The following is a 14,558-nucleotide window of genomic DNA, read 5'->3' as shown; positions in this document are numbered from 1 at the left end:
AAACGCTGTTATAATACTCTTAAGACACGACAACTGGGGTGAAAAACGCAGCAGCGAATAAACAGCAAGATGAAGTCTCACAAAAGTGCAGCGAGATTTGCACTATTGATTGGCAGGAAAAGCAGCAGAGAGAAAATATTGGCCGTGTGGCCTTGGATTTGGAAAGCGGCACACCAAGTGAGGCTTACCGCGAGGGTTTGGACTGGGACGACTAGGGTTTACGGCTGCTCTCGAGTACAGGGCTGTACTTACTCTGGTTTCTCTTCATAACGCACAAGTCTTTCGCCTTTACTAAAGACTTCCGTGGAGAGGAACACCAATGAGTTGAACCTATTTTTTGGTGGGCTCTGCTGTTTGGCTGAGCCTTGTGTACTTGTGAAAAGCAAATAAGCTGTCCTTAACTAGACTTCTGTTGTTATCAGCAGCAGCACAGAAACAGGACACAGAGGGAGCATTGCCATTTGGCTGAACCTTGTCCAATTTTTGAAAACCAAACAAGCTGTCTTCAACCAGCCTTAGGTGCTTCACCATGGAGCGCTTGGGCGGGGGTGCTAAGCAGCAGCTATTGTTATGCCCAATTAAAAGTACTGGACCATGACAAGTGCGAACCGTCCGGGGAGGTTGCGCCGGACAGCAAACAGGTGGTGCTCATCGCTCTCGGCCTTTTGGCTAAGATCAAGTGTAGTATCTGTTCTTATCAGTTTAATATCTGATATGTCCTCTATCAGGGGACAACGTATTAAATGGATTTTTAGCAATGGGAGTTGAAAAAGGGGCTTGCTCCGTTCATTCCACGCATCGACCTGGTATTGCAGCGCCGCCGGGAACGGTGCACCCTTCTTCTGTCTTGTGGAAAACCAAATAATGCACGCTGAGCTGCCCGTCGCTCAATTTGATACCGGACCGAAAGAGACATGCGTCGCAGTGGCTGGCGGACTTCGTGGCCCGGAGTTGTGGCAAGAAGCGCCGGTTTGACTGAATGATCTGTCAAAACCTCATTGGGTTCCTGGTATCAAAACGCTGTTATAATACTCTTAATACACGACAACTGGGGTGAAAAACGCAGCAGCGAATAAACAGCAAGATGAAGTCTCACAAAAGTGCAGCGAGATTTGCACTATTGATTGGCAGGAAAAGCAGCAGAGAGAAAATATTGGCCGTGTGGCCTTGGATTTGGAAAGCGGAACACCAAGTGAGGATTACCGCGAGGGTTTGGACTGGGACGACTAGGGTTTCCGGCTGCTCTCGAGTACAGGGCTGTACTTACTCTGGTTTCTCTTCATAACGCACAAGTCTTTCGCCTTTTACTAAAGACTTCCGTGGAGAGGAACACCAATGAGTTGAACCTATTTTTGGTGGGCTCTGCTGTTTGGCTGAGGCTTGTGTACTTGTGAAAAGCAAATAAGCTGTCCTTAACTAGATTTCTGTTGTTATCAGCAGCACAGAAACAGGACACAGAGGGAGCGTTGCCATTTGGCTGAACCTTGTCCAATTTTGAAAACCAAACAAGCTGTCTTTAACCAGCCTTAGGTGCTTCACCATGGAGCGCTTGGGCGGGGGTGCTAAGTAGCAGCTATTGTTATGCCCAATTAAAAGTACTGGACCATGACAAGTGCGAACCGTCCGGGAGGTTGCGCCGGACAGAAAACAGGTGGTGCTCATCGCTTCTCGGCCTTTTGGTTAAGACTGCGATCACCTCCGGTTAATCGGGAAACTCTGCCTGTTTGTGGCCTTGTTTTCTCTGTTTTTGGAGGATATTGTTACATATTGTTTGAAATTGTTAAAATTCCTTGTAATTTGCTCATTCACAAAGGTAAGTAAGTTGCTTAAAACTTTATTTTTGACCTCAAATAGGTCAGTTGAGTGGGGTCTCCACCATGTCAGCCAGCCATGCTGGCATGCGGAGGCACCACAGCGTCCGTTTCACTTTTAAAGACAAAGATGGCAGTCCGTTGGTGATGTCGAGGCTTGACTTCTCCAGGAAGCTAATACAGAGAACGTTACTTTTCCCACCAGAAGATATAAATTGTATTGTTACCCTGCCTTTTAACAAAGGTTTTGATGTAAGCTTTCGCTCTGCCAGTGTTCTCAGAGACTTCTGGAACAGATATGAAAATGAAAAACACCAGTTTTCCACTTTCAATGTTGAGAAACTGACTGACAATGCCTTTAAAACAGTCATTGTCAGAATGTTCAATGAGACAGTGAATGCGGATGACATTTGTTTGTGGCTGGGGAGATATTGCACTGTGAAAGGCCAGGCTACCAAGGTGAGAGATGAGGATGGAATCTGGAATTGCGCGTGGAGGGTCCCCATACACCAAGGCCAGGACCCTCAGGGCTTCCAGGGCCTGAAACATCTGCCATCAATGATAGTTCTCGGTAACAACAGAGGCTACATCCACTACCAGGGACAGCCCAAGCTCTGCCGCAAGTGTGGTGAGCATGGGCACCTGGCAGAAGCATGTCAACAGATAATTTGTGGGAAATGTAGAGAAATTGGGCATACCTTTGAGGAGTGTACCAATTGTGTAAGTGTAATCGTAAGTGTAAACGTATTAAATGGATTTTTAGCAATGGGAGTTGAAAAAGGGCTTGCTCCGCTCATTCCACGCGATCGACCTGGTATTGCAGCGCCGCCGGGAACGGTGCACCCTTCTTCTGTCTTGTGGAAAACCAAATAATGCACGCTGAGCTGCCCGTCGTTCAATTTGGATACCGACCGAAAGAGACATGCGTCGCAGTGGCTGGCGGACTTCGTGGGCCCGGAGTTGTGGTGAAAGAAGCGCTCGGTTTGACGCCAATAAACAACAATAAAGTACAAAGAATCTTAACTAGGGTAAATGAAAATATCTACCTAGATATAGACTACTAGAAATCAGGCTGTTTGCATGGTGTGTTGACCCTGGCAATGAAGGCACATGGTTCTTTTAAAAGCACAGGCAGTGTGGGACCATGATTGGCACACTGAGCACTGAGACCATGGACGCCACTTCTTTGTAGCCTTCTTCTTCTTGTCATCAAAATGGATGCTGCAGACACAGCACAAATTGCCTCCATCTACCGAAAGAAAAACAGAAATATTTTGGAAGTGAAGCCAGTTAGTTGAAATCATCAACATATATAAAACAATGTCTCTAAGGCAGCCATTTCATTTACAACTTTTGCCAAATGAAAATCTCCCTGATTTTTAACGGTTAAACACCAAGCCAAGTTAAATAACAATAAAATAAGTCAGAAAAGACTGTGGAGCCCAGTTGACATTTAAATTGAGCTGGTTTGGCAAACAGAGGGGGCTGAGGGGCTGGGAAATGAAAACATAAGTTCTGAAAAGGTTAAATTAGTGAGTTAATTTAAGGAATTATTTAGTGACCCATTTTATCAGGTCACCTGCACCTCAGTTTATCACAGCACAACAGTTACCATGGTCAAAAAACACTAAACTGACGTTTTTTCTCCATAGATAACAGGCCTGGCCTTTTCAGTATATCAACCGTTGTACTGGAAATATCCCTAGTTTTCATGTCACAACCTTTGTTCTTATATTTTATTTTCAGTTGTTTCAACTTCTGTTTTTTCACTGTACTGCACCTAAATGAAATGCATTTTAGGTTCAATCACATGCAACCAGTTTTCACCTGTAATAACATCATTGTGATTACGTATTGCAATATTGTAATCTGTTGAAATGACTTGTTTTTATCTTTGCTGCTTGAAAAAGGCGTTATTAGTATCAATGGGACTTCCTGGTTAAATATAAATACCAACAGTTTGGACAGATACCTTCATCTGCAGTCATCACGATGGCTACATTAGTGGCTGTTTCTGAGGACTCTCCTTCCATCTGCTGTGCCCCTAAAGAACATAAAAGAAAACACAATAACATCTTTCTTCATACACATTTTGAATCTTAATTCAAATTTGTAATGCAATTTGGCAGCATTTATACTGTCAATGGTTATAGTAAACATCTAAATCTGAATCTCAACAGCCAATTCAAAGTGTGAAATGATCAGGATACCAAGCTTATAGAAGCTGTTTAATGCCACTTGGATACATATTGTATCTATATATTGTAATTTTCAAACAAGTGAGCTTTTCTCTGTCAAATGTCAATGGCAGACCTCAGAAGTTTCATTTAAGCAATACCAAAAACTGATTTGTAGCAATTGGCTTTCAAAATGTATTAAGATTGCAAGAAATACCATTTCCACACATGGCCTCAAAGATCTGTTCCACTGACTTCTTCTGGATGCAAACTGCTGTGTCTGTTGATTTAAAGACATTCAACCACGACACAAAGGTGAAAATGTCATCATATCATTTGCATCAGACATTAATGTGGACAGTGGTCAGATATGCTGTGGAATGAGAATTGAATTACAAAAGTTACATATTAGGGAAATGTGCTTCTTAAGTTTAATGTTATATATTCATTTCCATTTAATTCAATATTTTCATTTATATTTTGTATTGATCTCCAGCAGTTGGGGGGGGGTTCGGTGCCTTGCTAAAGATCACCCTGGCAGTGCCCAGGAGGTGAACTGCCACCTCTCCAGCTACTCAGTCCATAAGACAACTCAGCATACCTTCTGCGTCCATGTGCTCAGACATTCCCTCTGCCATGTCAGTGGGGGTGCATTGTGCTGTATCTAATTGATATGTTTAGGAAAAAGGAAAACACGTGTAATATGAGCATAACAAATAATTGGTCTTCCCGTATTACTGGAGAACAATGAATCACATAGCAGTATCAATGAAGGTATATCATTCACAGGAAGGATAGACAGAGAATTGAATTACTGAATAGTTTTAGGAGCATGAAAAAGATGGAAACCATTGCCAAGGGCCATCCCAGTCCCATTCAACTAAACACTTCTAGGATATTCTGGAGAGGTGCCTTTTTAGAAAACGTGTTCAACTATAATGATGAAAACTCCAACTGAGGAATATTGTCACAACCCTTACAAACTGTCAAAGACGCATATACAATATATGACAACATGCAATAAAATGGATAATTCTGACTTCCCTCCTGTTGAAAACTAGTTTTGTTAAAGTGTCATAATCTTATGGTTGATGGGTACATTAGATACATCATTTATTAATTTGATAAATGCCATTGATTCTTGAAGGTATATTAGGTTATCAAGATATAACTTTGAGGCATTTCTTTACATCAGTCTAAAAAAGTGTTTGAACATATGCTTACTATATCTCTGGTTGAAAAGATCTTGCACTTTTTTCAAAAGCACAATGATGGGATCTTTAGTAGTGGGTGTTGAGGCTGAGGAGCTGGCTGCAGATGTGAAAACAGACAACAATTAATTCCATAAAACTGTTTTATGTATATTTGCACTATTATGGGGCTGAGTCCATTTCTGTTGACTTTCATACAACCAATATTACCTTTGAAATGCAGTGCAAAATTGTTCACTGTGTCCGTTGAATCAAGGAACACAGTGGCTTCCTTGCTACTCATTTCAAAGAGCTCTAAGCTGGCCTTTTGACTGTCAAAGGATAAAATGGCCGTCTCCACACCCAAAGCCTCAAGCTTGGACACCTTTACAATATTTAGAGAAACAAGCAAACCACAAAAAATAGTAAATAATTGATTATAAACAAAATGGACAAACGTTCATTTTAAAAATCCAACATACGCTGAAGAAATAAACTTACATTAGCTCCATATACATGGAGTCTAATGGACCCATAGCCATATGTGACTACTAATGTTTCAATTGACCACCTTGATCTGAATAGACTAGCCCAACCAGTAGGAATGTAGTTTGAGAGGGGTGGTATAAGCCTTCGACACCCTACATGTTGAAAAATCAGATGCAATGTTTATTTGGGATGAATTCATTTGAAATTATAAAATAATCTATAGATAAACACTCCAATTGTCTGTCACAATGTACTGCTCACATCACAATTGCCATCAATCATCCTTACATCTAATACTAGAATGATACCACTAATGCCTAGCAAAGGAAGCTTCTTTCCAAACCTCTAACTTCAGGTTCTTCAGATGCCCTTTTATTTTAAGCTCCCTCATCTCAGGGCTAAGGTCCTGTGTCTGCCCATGTGCCTTCAGTGCTGCTGCCTCCTGAACATACTGTTGCTTGACATCTTCCCTTAATGTGGACCACCTACCCTTAATATCATTCATTGTGCCTGAGAACAAAAATAGATGCACAGAAAACTTAAGACCTTAGAGTCAGCATCTCTTTATATAGTAAATTCATACAGAGAAAATCTGACAATCTGTCCAACACACTGGTTCACTTGGCTATGGCCGCTATGTACAACAACAATCCATTTAGTATAACAATTAAAAGCATCCATTAAATGTTGTTTCTCACCTTTGTTTTTGAGAATGTCCCGACATTGGCGGCTGGGGCTTAGAAGAAGCTTTAAAGGACCTTTTGTAGTTACCAATCCAGTTCTGAAAGAGAGAAAACATAAAAAAAGAGTGTTACACCAATTATACTGAATTCAATTGTATTCTATTTATGGTATCAAATCATAACAAGAGTTATCTCAAGACACTTTACAGATAGAGTAGGTCTAGACCACACTATAATTTACAAAGACCCAACAATTCCAGTAATTCCCCCCAAGAGTTAGTGTGTGTGTGTGTGTGTGTGTGTGTGTGTGTTTATAGCGTAGCAGGGCACTGAAAGGCGTAGCAGGGTGTAGGAGGACGTAGCAGTGCACTGCAAGGTGTAGCAGGACGTACCAGGACGTAGCAGGACGTAGCAAGGCACTGCAGGGTGTAGCAGGGTGTAACAGGACGTAGCAGGGCGTCGAGCAGGACCACAGCAGCAGCTGCAACCATGATTTAGATGCCACCCTAATCCAAGGAAAACTGCGGGGTGAGAAAACATAAGGACTCCGGGGAATAAGCTCCCCAGAGCTAAGTTAGTAACAAGCATTTCTGGGACATGGATGCACACAGATGGAGAGAGAGAGGAGAGAGGAGCTCAGTGTGTCAAAGGAAGTCCCCCGGCAGTCTAAAACTATAACAGCAGAACTAAGAGCTGGTGCAAGGCAAACCTGAGCCAGCTCTATAAGGGTTGGTAGATGAATCTGACTACTATGAAGAAAAGCAGAGAAGTTAACAAAAACATTTGATTTTTACCAGCAGTACAGCAGAATGATGTATTTATTTGATCTGTTGATTGTAAGTGTGGCATTAAAGTAAACCTTACTTCTATGACACTGGTTTCCAAACCAGTAGCTGATGCAGCTCTTGATATGAGGGGGGAACCAACCTGTTCTTCATGAATTTGTGTTCTCTCGTTCAATAATAAAGAAAAAGCTGGTCAGCAATCAATCAGTAATAAACAAGTGTCATTTTTAATATCATACTATCTTTCTCATACACACTCGCCTAATGCTCCTAGATTAGCAACTGTAAGGCTTACCTCTCTGGGCCATCTTCAACCTGAAACATCAACAGAGAGAAACTTGCACATGACAGATTTGTATATGGGCACACTTTCTATGCAGCTTGGCCCAAAACCTAATTTTGGATTGTTCAATATAGACAGTGTATGGTAAGAAATAAAACAAACTTACCACAGAAGTCCATGGATTTAAAGCAGCCCTGAAATAAAAATAAAAGGAAATTGATGCCGTAAAGGGACACGAAAAAAGTTAGATAAAGAGATAGACAGACAGACAGACAGACAGACCTGTGCTTTTGGATATTGTTTTTGAAGTTCAATGTTGAGGACAGCAATGAATGTTTATGTTAGCCTCCCTCACTGCTCACTTACAAATAAGCGACAGAGACACCACAGTCTATCTATTTCTAATAGATAGACAGTCATCTGATAACAAACATGGCAGGCTAAAATTCATGGATATGCTTATAAAATGAAGCTCAGGACACCTGGAGTCCATTTGATCTATCCTCAGTGCTACAGATGTAGCCCATGGCACGTGCTAATTTGTAACGTGTATGCTAACGTAAAGCAAGTAGGCTAATAATATAATAACGTTCAACTTACGTGCAGTTTAGTGTCCAAAATTATTTTCCAAAAACTGAGTGTCCCAAATGATGAGGGTCTTATTTGAGACAGGTTAAGGTTATGGTACAGGTGGTTTAGCACGTTCATAATTAATTAAGGACATTGTATGGGGTATTTGGGACACTTAACTGCACGTATACCATAACGTTATCATGTCAACACTAATGTCACGCCATCATAAAACAGTTAAAACATTTTTTTCTGTATTGTTTTCGCTTATTGACGCCTTTTGACTAAATAATCACAGTTTAAAGGCTCTCATTTTAATGGTCTTACCTGTACATATCCCCGTTATCCAGCAGACTTCCGGTTAGCGGCGACCTGGATTCCTCCTGGGATTGGATCTGGAGTCTTCTCGTGTATTTATCCGTGATTAACCATGCGAATGGATGATAACAGCCTTCTGAGCCTACCAGTAGGCGTAGCAGGCCCCTTCTGACCCATATCTATGAGGCTGATAACCACTGATAACGCCCATTCAATCCAATGATAACATTCCAAATGAATGGATGCGCATTGCAGCAGCGTCAGTCAGCGACGTAAAGTTGCCGTGGTAACGACATAATCTTCTTCTGAATCACTTGATATTATAAATAAAAGACATTCAATACATACATTATATGTTACTATATAAAATAAAATAAATACTTACTTTTTTTACATTTCACACAACGAAGTTTAACAAAAATGAATGCGGTAAAGCGTCCGGTGCTGTGACGTTGACTATACGAAATAAAAAAAGTCGTTACATTTTCTACACCTTACACACAGAAGTTTTAAAACTTGAAAACTACCGCCTATTGCATGACGTTATTAAACCAGTGAATCCGTGTGTCCACCACGACAAAGAATCCTCGTTGGTTTACATTGGTATTGTTTCTGTGGTGGCCACACGTAATTTTCACACATTCCGTGCCTCCACCACGTAATGCGGTGTTAAGAGTTTGTGATCGTTTCACGCAATTCTGTGAGATCAGGTTGGTTAATTTGTGTTCAAAATAATAGTCATATAATGTGCTTGCAGAATATAGTTCTCTGTGCTCAAAACATACAATTACTCGCTCAGGAATGAGGCACATATATAACACCATACGCTTTTACCTCAGTGCGGCCTGTTTGTACATAGCCTACATCGCCATGCTTTTACGCGCACGTTGCGAAACAAATACGCCTGAAGTGGGTGCAAAAGCGTTAGTACATCTGGCCCTCAGTCTGCGTCTTCAGGCAGGCAACAGCAGCATAGCGTTTTCCTGAACCAACTGAAGAAGCGCTGGACTCCACTCTTCTTTTCAACCTTAACCTGGCTGATTGTAAGGTCATCCTGCGCTGCATCATGGTTGATTGGAAGAGCCTGTAAAGTCGCAGTCACAGCTGAGTCTGGTTCTCTGCTGAGCTCCTTGATCACATCCTCACCATTCAGGACTAAAGTAATGACTGGGGGTTCAGCAGGGGGAGTCATGGGAAGTGGTGGAGATGTCCCCTTTAGCAAAGTCGGCCTTTGGTGCAGGCTGCTCAGCTGGTTCAATCTGGCTGATTGTCAAACCATCCTGGACAACAGTGATGGTAGGAGGTTCATCAACAGGGGTCACGGTAGGTGTTGGAGCTGAAGCCACAACAGAGTCTGGTTCTGTGGTGATCTGCTCGCTCAAGTCCTCACTATTAAGGACTGATGTAGTCACTGTGGGTTCAGCAGGAGGAGTCAGAGGGGGTGGAGGAGCTGTAGCCACAGGGGCTTTTAGGCTGGGCACAGAGGAAGAATCCTCTGTTTCATCCAAGTCAATATTTGCAGAAGATTTAGAACTAGTCAGAGAAGCATGTGGAGGAGACAAGACAGAAGAGTCATGTTTTCTGGTGGTCCTTTCATTCACATTGTTACTATCCAGGACTGATGTCGTGACTGGATATTCAGTGGCAGGGGTCAGAGGAAGTGGTGGTGATGACAACTCGGCAAAGTCTGTCTCTGGGGTAAACTGCTCCGCTGGTTCAATCTGGCTAATTGTCAAACCATCCTGAATGACAGTGATGGCAAGAGGTTCATCAGTAGGGGGGACAGAAGATGGCAGAGCTGGAACCACAGCAGAGCAGGCTTCTAGGCAGGGCATAGAGGCAGATGATACTGTTACATCCAAGAAAATATTGGCAGCAGGTTCACCATTGGGAGTCAGAGGAGTGGGTGGAGAATACAAATCTTCTGGATCTTGGATTGGATCTCCATCTTCCTCCAGAACAGGCTCCTCATTCAAATCTCCAGCCTGGGTGTGCTGGGTGCAATTGTCTTTGGTGCTTGAATTTGCAGGCACATGGGTATCTGTCTGAGGCTGAAACAGCAGAAGGACCTCTTTCACTGCAGCATCAACAATAGTGTTCAGCACCTGTGCTGCAAAGGAGTTAAGCCTTCTCCTCAGGACGTCTGGAGGGTACATCTGCCTAACCGTTTCCTGGATAGACAGGACCATGCTGTCTCTGATGGAGCGGAAGAAGTTGACCCGATGGTGCACAGTGGACAAAGCAGTGGAGACCCGGTCCAAAACAAACTTTGTGACACCAACAGCCATTTCACTGAGCTGCTGGGAGGGCATGTCGAGGAAGGTGCTTGGAGGAGGTAACCAGAAGCCCTGCAAGACTTTTGGAACCACCTCCACCACCACATCTCCTGGGCTGAGAAGTTTGGACCTGGGGGCCGACTGCAGCTGCTCTGTCAGGCTCCTGCCATACTCTTGAGCCAAATTAACAAGCTTTGGATGTTGAAAACAAGGAGGGATGTCTTCTGGTGACTTGAGTAGCCTTCTGGCTTCAAACGCAATGTCTCTCATTTTCATGCTGTTGTTCACCTCCCACACCAGCATGAGAAGAGGCTTGGTGTCTTCCTCATCAAAGTCCTCCAATTCAAACTCCCAGAGCTGCACTCTTATTGTATCTTTGCTTTGCTCTACCAGCAGGTCTGTCATATCTTCCAATGTCACCTTAGATGGGATCCTATTTTCCCGCTGAAGCCTCAAAAGTTCAATCACCAATGCAATCTTGGACTTGTAAGACTTCGTATGCCAGCAGAGCTGCAAAGCCCGCTCATATATGGGCGTGTCGAACAACACCCTGATGGGTCTGTAGATGCCTCTGCGTCCTTCAACGAACTCCATTGGTATGTTGTTGCTGTATATCAACATGCAGAACAGGCTGAAGTGTCAAAGTGACAATGAAAATTTTCCAACGATTTCTAATAGACTGGAGAGTAGAGCGTACTCAAGCACAGTTGATTCAACAGGCACAAAAGAACAGGATGTGTTCAGGCTGAAGAGTGTATCAACAATGATCTAATGGAGTCACTGGAATTAACTTTCTAGAACTCTTGTGTTTAAATGTCAACAAAACCAACACCATTGCCATAGTAACGTACACACTTGAGAGTGTGTTAAGAATGAAGAATGATTCTGATTGAGTCACTGGAATTGACTTTTAGAACTCTTGTCTTTAAGAACCACCTTCTTCTAGAATTGTTTTTTTTTAAATTTGTTTTTAAATTTACAAAACCTTACTCATCATCAAACATTTTTACACAAACTATGACAGTTATCAATTATCCTTCGGTCAATGTGCTGAGTTTTTACATTTATATGATATATAATATATAAATATTCCAACAATAAAACTGCTGTTTTCAGTGTTTATATTTCCAAAATATATTGGTGTTTATTTGGAGGGAGGTGACAACAACAATATTAAATACACAGCATTACACTGTGTATTATATATATATATATATATATATATATATATATATATATATATATATGACTGTTTTCGTGACTGTTGACTCACTTACTGAATGCTGTACTAACAGTGAGAGCCAATCCCATGAGCCATTGTAATGTATCAGTGCATCGAATACTCTGCGAATAAAAGACTGTGATATCATTGTACTCTTTAATGTAGCCTATGTTTGTGTTTACAAAATCACCACTTTGCAGTATTTTTTGTGCATGTCCTGTACTAAAACGAGTTGACAAGTTAACAAACTCTTGCCGAATGAGAATTAACGGCACGTTAGGTAGGCTACGGTTTACCAATTCACAGCTCCCATTAGGCTAGGCTACAGGCTACTGAACGAGACCGTAACCGTGCCCAATGCATGAGTCTTTGTAATCAAACGGGTGTCTAGGTTCTCGGAAAGTTGGAGTTATCAACCGATCCCAGAAGCCTTTATGTCTCGTGCATCTTAGAATTGTGTTCATGGAAATTCATAGGCTACATTACCAAGGGGAAAGTATTATATCACATACAAATACACGTCATGTTATCTTGGTAGTTATGTTAAGTTAAATGTTAGAAGTGAATGTTGCTACATGGTAGTTAGGCTGTCACGAGGAGACACCAGGCTACCGAATGTAACCGTGGCCAGGGCGTGAGTCTGGTGTCGGTCATTATGAGTGTAAATAGTCTGTCAGCCTATTTCAGAGACATGGAGAGCAGGATATTTGCAGTTTGAGGCTACATGTCTGAGCGACTATGGTGGGGGAAGTAAACGAGCAATCACCAACTAAACAGAAACTAAATAGAAACTATCAAAAGCCGTCTTGGTTCATCTTTCCACTGTTCCAACAATCACCACTCTGGTTTGGCTGAAATAAACCCTTAATTCACCCATTTACATGTGGAAATATGCTGGCTCTATACACACTAAAAGTCCTGATTATTTACATGGAGTCTGGTGGGTTTGGTGATGGTGATTTCATGTTAAACTAAAAGGATCTTACTCTTTAACTAAAAGCTCTATCTCTGTAGGTAATGTTGTCAGACTCTTAGAATAATAATCTGAGTCTGTCAGCGGCAACAACAGAACTTTTAGTGGATGGAAACTTTACCTTTTAATTAGGAGTTTAAACACAGACACAACAGGAAGAATACATCCATCCATCCATCCATCTTCATCCGCTTATCCGGGGTCGGGTCGCGGGGGTAGCAGCTCCAGCAGGGGACCCCAAACTTCCCTTTCCCGGGCCACATTAACCAGCTCCGACTGGGGGGATCCCGGCGTTCCCAGGCCAGGTTAGAGATATAATCCCTCCACCTAGTCCTGGGTCTCCCCGAGGCCTCCTCCCAGCTGGGACGTGCCTGGAACACCTCCCTAGGGGAGGCGCCCAGGGGGCATCCTTACCAGATGCCCGAACCACCTCAACTGGCTCCTTTCGGCGCAAAGGAGCAGCGGCTCTACTCCGAGCTCCTCACGGATAACTGAGCTTCTCACCCTATCTCTAAGGGAGACGCCAGCTACCCTCCTGAGGAAACCCATTTCGGCCGCTTGTACCCTGGATCTTGTTCTTTCGGTCATGACCCAGCCTTCATGACCATAGGTGAGGTAGGAACAAAAAACTGACCGGTAGATTGAGAGCTTTGCCTTCTGGCTCAGCTCTCTTTTTCGTCTAACGGTGCGATAAATTGAATGTAATACCGCACCTGCTGTGCCGATTCTCCGACCAATCTCCCGCTCCATTGTCCCCTCACTCGCGAACAAGACCCCAAGGTACTTGAACTCCTTCACTTGGGGTAAGGACTCATTCCCTACCTGGAGAAGGCACTCCATCGGTTTCCTGCTGAGAACCATGGCCTCCGATTTAGAGGTGCTGATCCTCATCCCAGCCGCTTCACACTCGGCTGCGAACCGATCCAGTGAGTGCTGAAGGTCACAGGCCGATGATGCCATCAGGACCACATCATCTGCAAAAAAGCAGCGATGAGATCCCCAGCCCACCGAACTGCAACCCCTCTCCACCCCGACTACGCCTCGATATCCTGTCCATAAATACTACAAACAGGATTGGTGACAAGCGCAGCCCTGGCGGAGGCCAACTCTCACCTGAAAGCGAGTCCGACTTACTGCCGAGAACCCGGACACAGCTCTCGCTTTGGTCGTACAGAGGTGGATGGCCCTGAGAAGGGACCCCCCTCACCCCTGTACTCCCGCAGCACCTCCCACAGTATCTCCCGGGGCACCCGGTCATCGCCTTCTCCAGATCCACAAAACACATGTAGACTGGTTGGGCATACTCCCAGGCTCCCTCAGGATCCTTGCGAGTAAAGATCTGGTCCGTTGTTCCACGACCAGGGCGGAATCCGCATTGTTCCTCTTCAACCTGAGATTCGACTATCGACCGAACCCTCCTTTCCAGCACCTTGGAGTAGACTTTACCGGGAGGCTGAGAAGTGTGATACCCCTGTAATTGGCACACACCCTCTGGTCCCCCCTTTTTTAAAGGGAACCACCACCCCGGTCTGCCACTCCTTAGGCACCGTCCCAGACTTCCACGCAATGTTGAAGAGGCGTGTCAGCCAAGACAACCCCTCCACACCCAGAGCTTTAAGCATTTCTGGACGGATCTCATCAATTCCTGGGGCTTTGCCACTGTGGAGTTGTTTAACTACCTCAGCAACCTCCACCAGGGAAATTGATGCCAATCCCCCCCCTCATCCTCCAGCTCTGCCTCTACCATAGAGGGCGTATTAGTCGGTTAGGAGTTCCTCAAA

General features: G+C 43.5%; 3 non-coding genes and 1 pseudogene across 3 annotated transcripts; 3 read left to right on the top strand and 1 right to left on the bottom strand.

Moving 5' to 3' along the window:
- Positions 1-248: 248 nt before the first annotated feature.
- Positions 249-364, top strand: LOC144514571 (U5 spliceosomal RNA). Its single transcript, XR_013501473.1, has one exon. It is a non-coding gene; the product is annotated as a U5 spliceosomal RNA (small nuclear RNA).
- Positions 365-650: 286 nt separating this feature from the next.
- LOC144514569 (U2 spliceosomal RNA) lies at positions 651-840 on the top strand. The gene has a single exon (XR_013501471.1). It is a non-coding gene; the product is annotated as a U2 spliceosomal RNA (small nuclear RNA).
- Positions 841-1,263: 423 nt separating this feature from the next.
- Positions 1,264-1,379, top strand: LOC144514570 (U5 spliceosomal RNA). Its single transcript, XR_013501472.1, has one exon. It is a non-coding gene; the product is annotated as a U5 spliceosomal RNA (small nuclear RNA).
- Positions 1,380-3,783: 2,404 nt separating this feature from the next.
- LOC144514568 (uncharacterized) lies at positions 3,784-9,374 on the bottom strand (annotated as a pseudogene).
- Positions 9,375-14,558: the final 5,184 nt, after the last annotated feature.

Source organism: Sander vitreus, unplaced genomic scaffold (assembly GCF_031162955.1).
Source record: "Sander vitreus isolate 19-12246 unplaced genomic scaffold, sanVit1 ctg615_0, whole genome shotgun sequence".
In the NCBI taxonomy this organism is placed as follows: Eukaryota; Metazoa; Chordata; class Actinopteri; order Perciformes; family Percidae; genus Sander; species Sander vitreus.
This window is presented reverse-complemented; position numbering and strand designations above follow the sequence as displayed.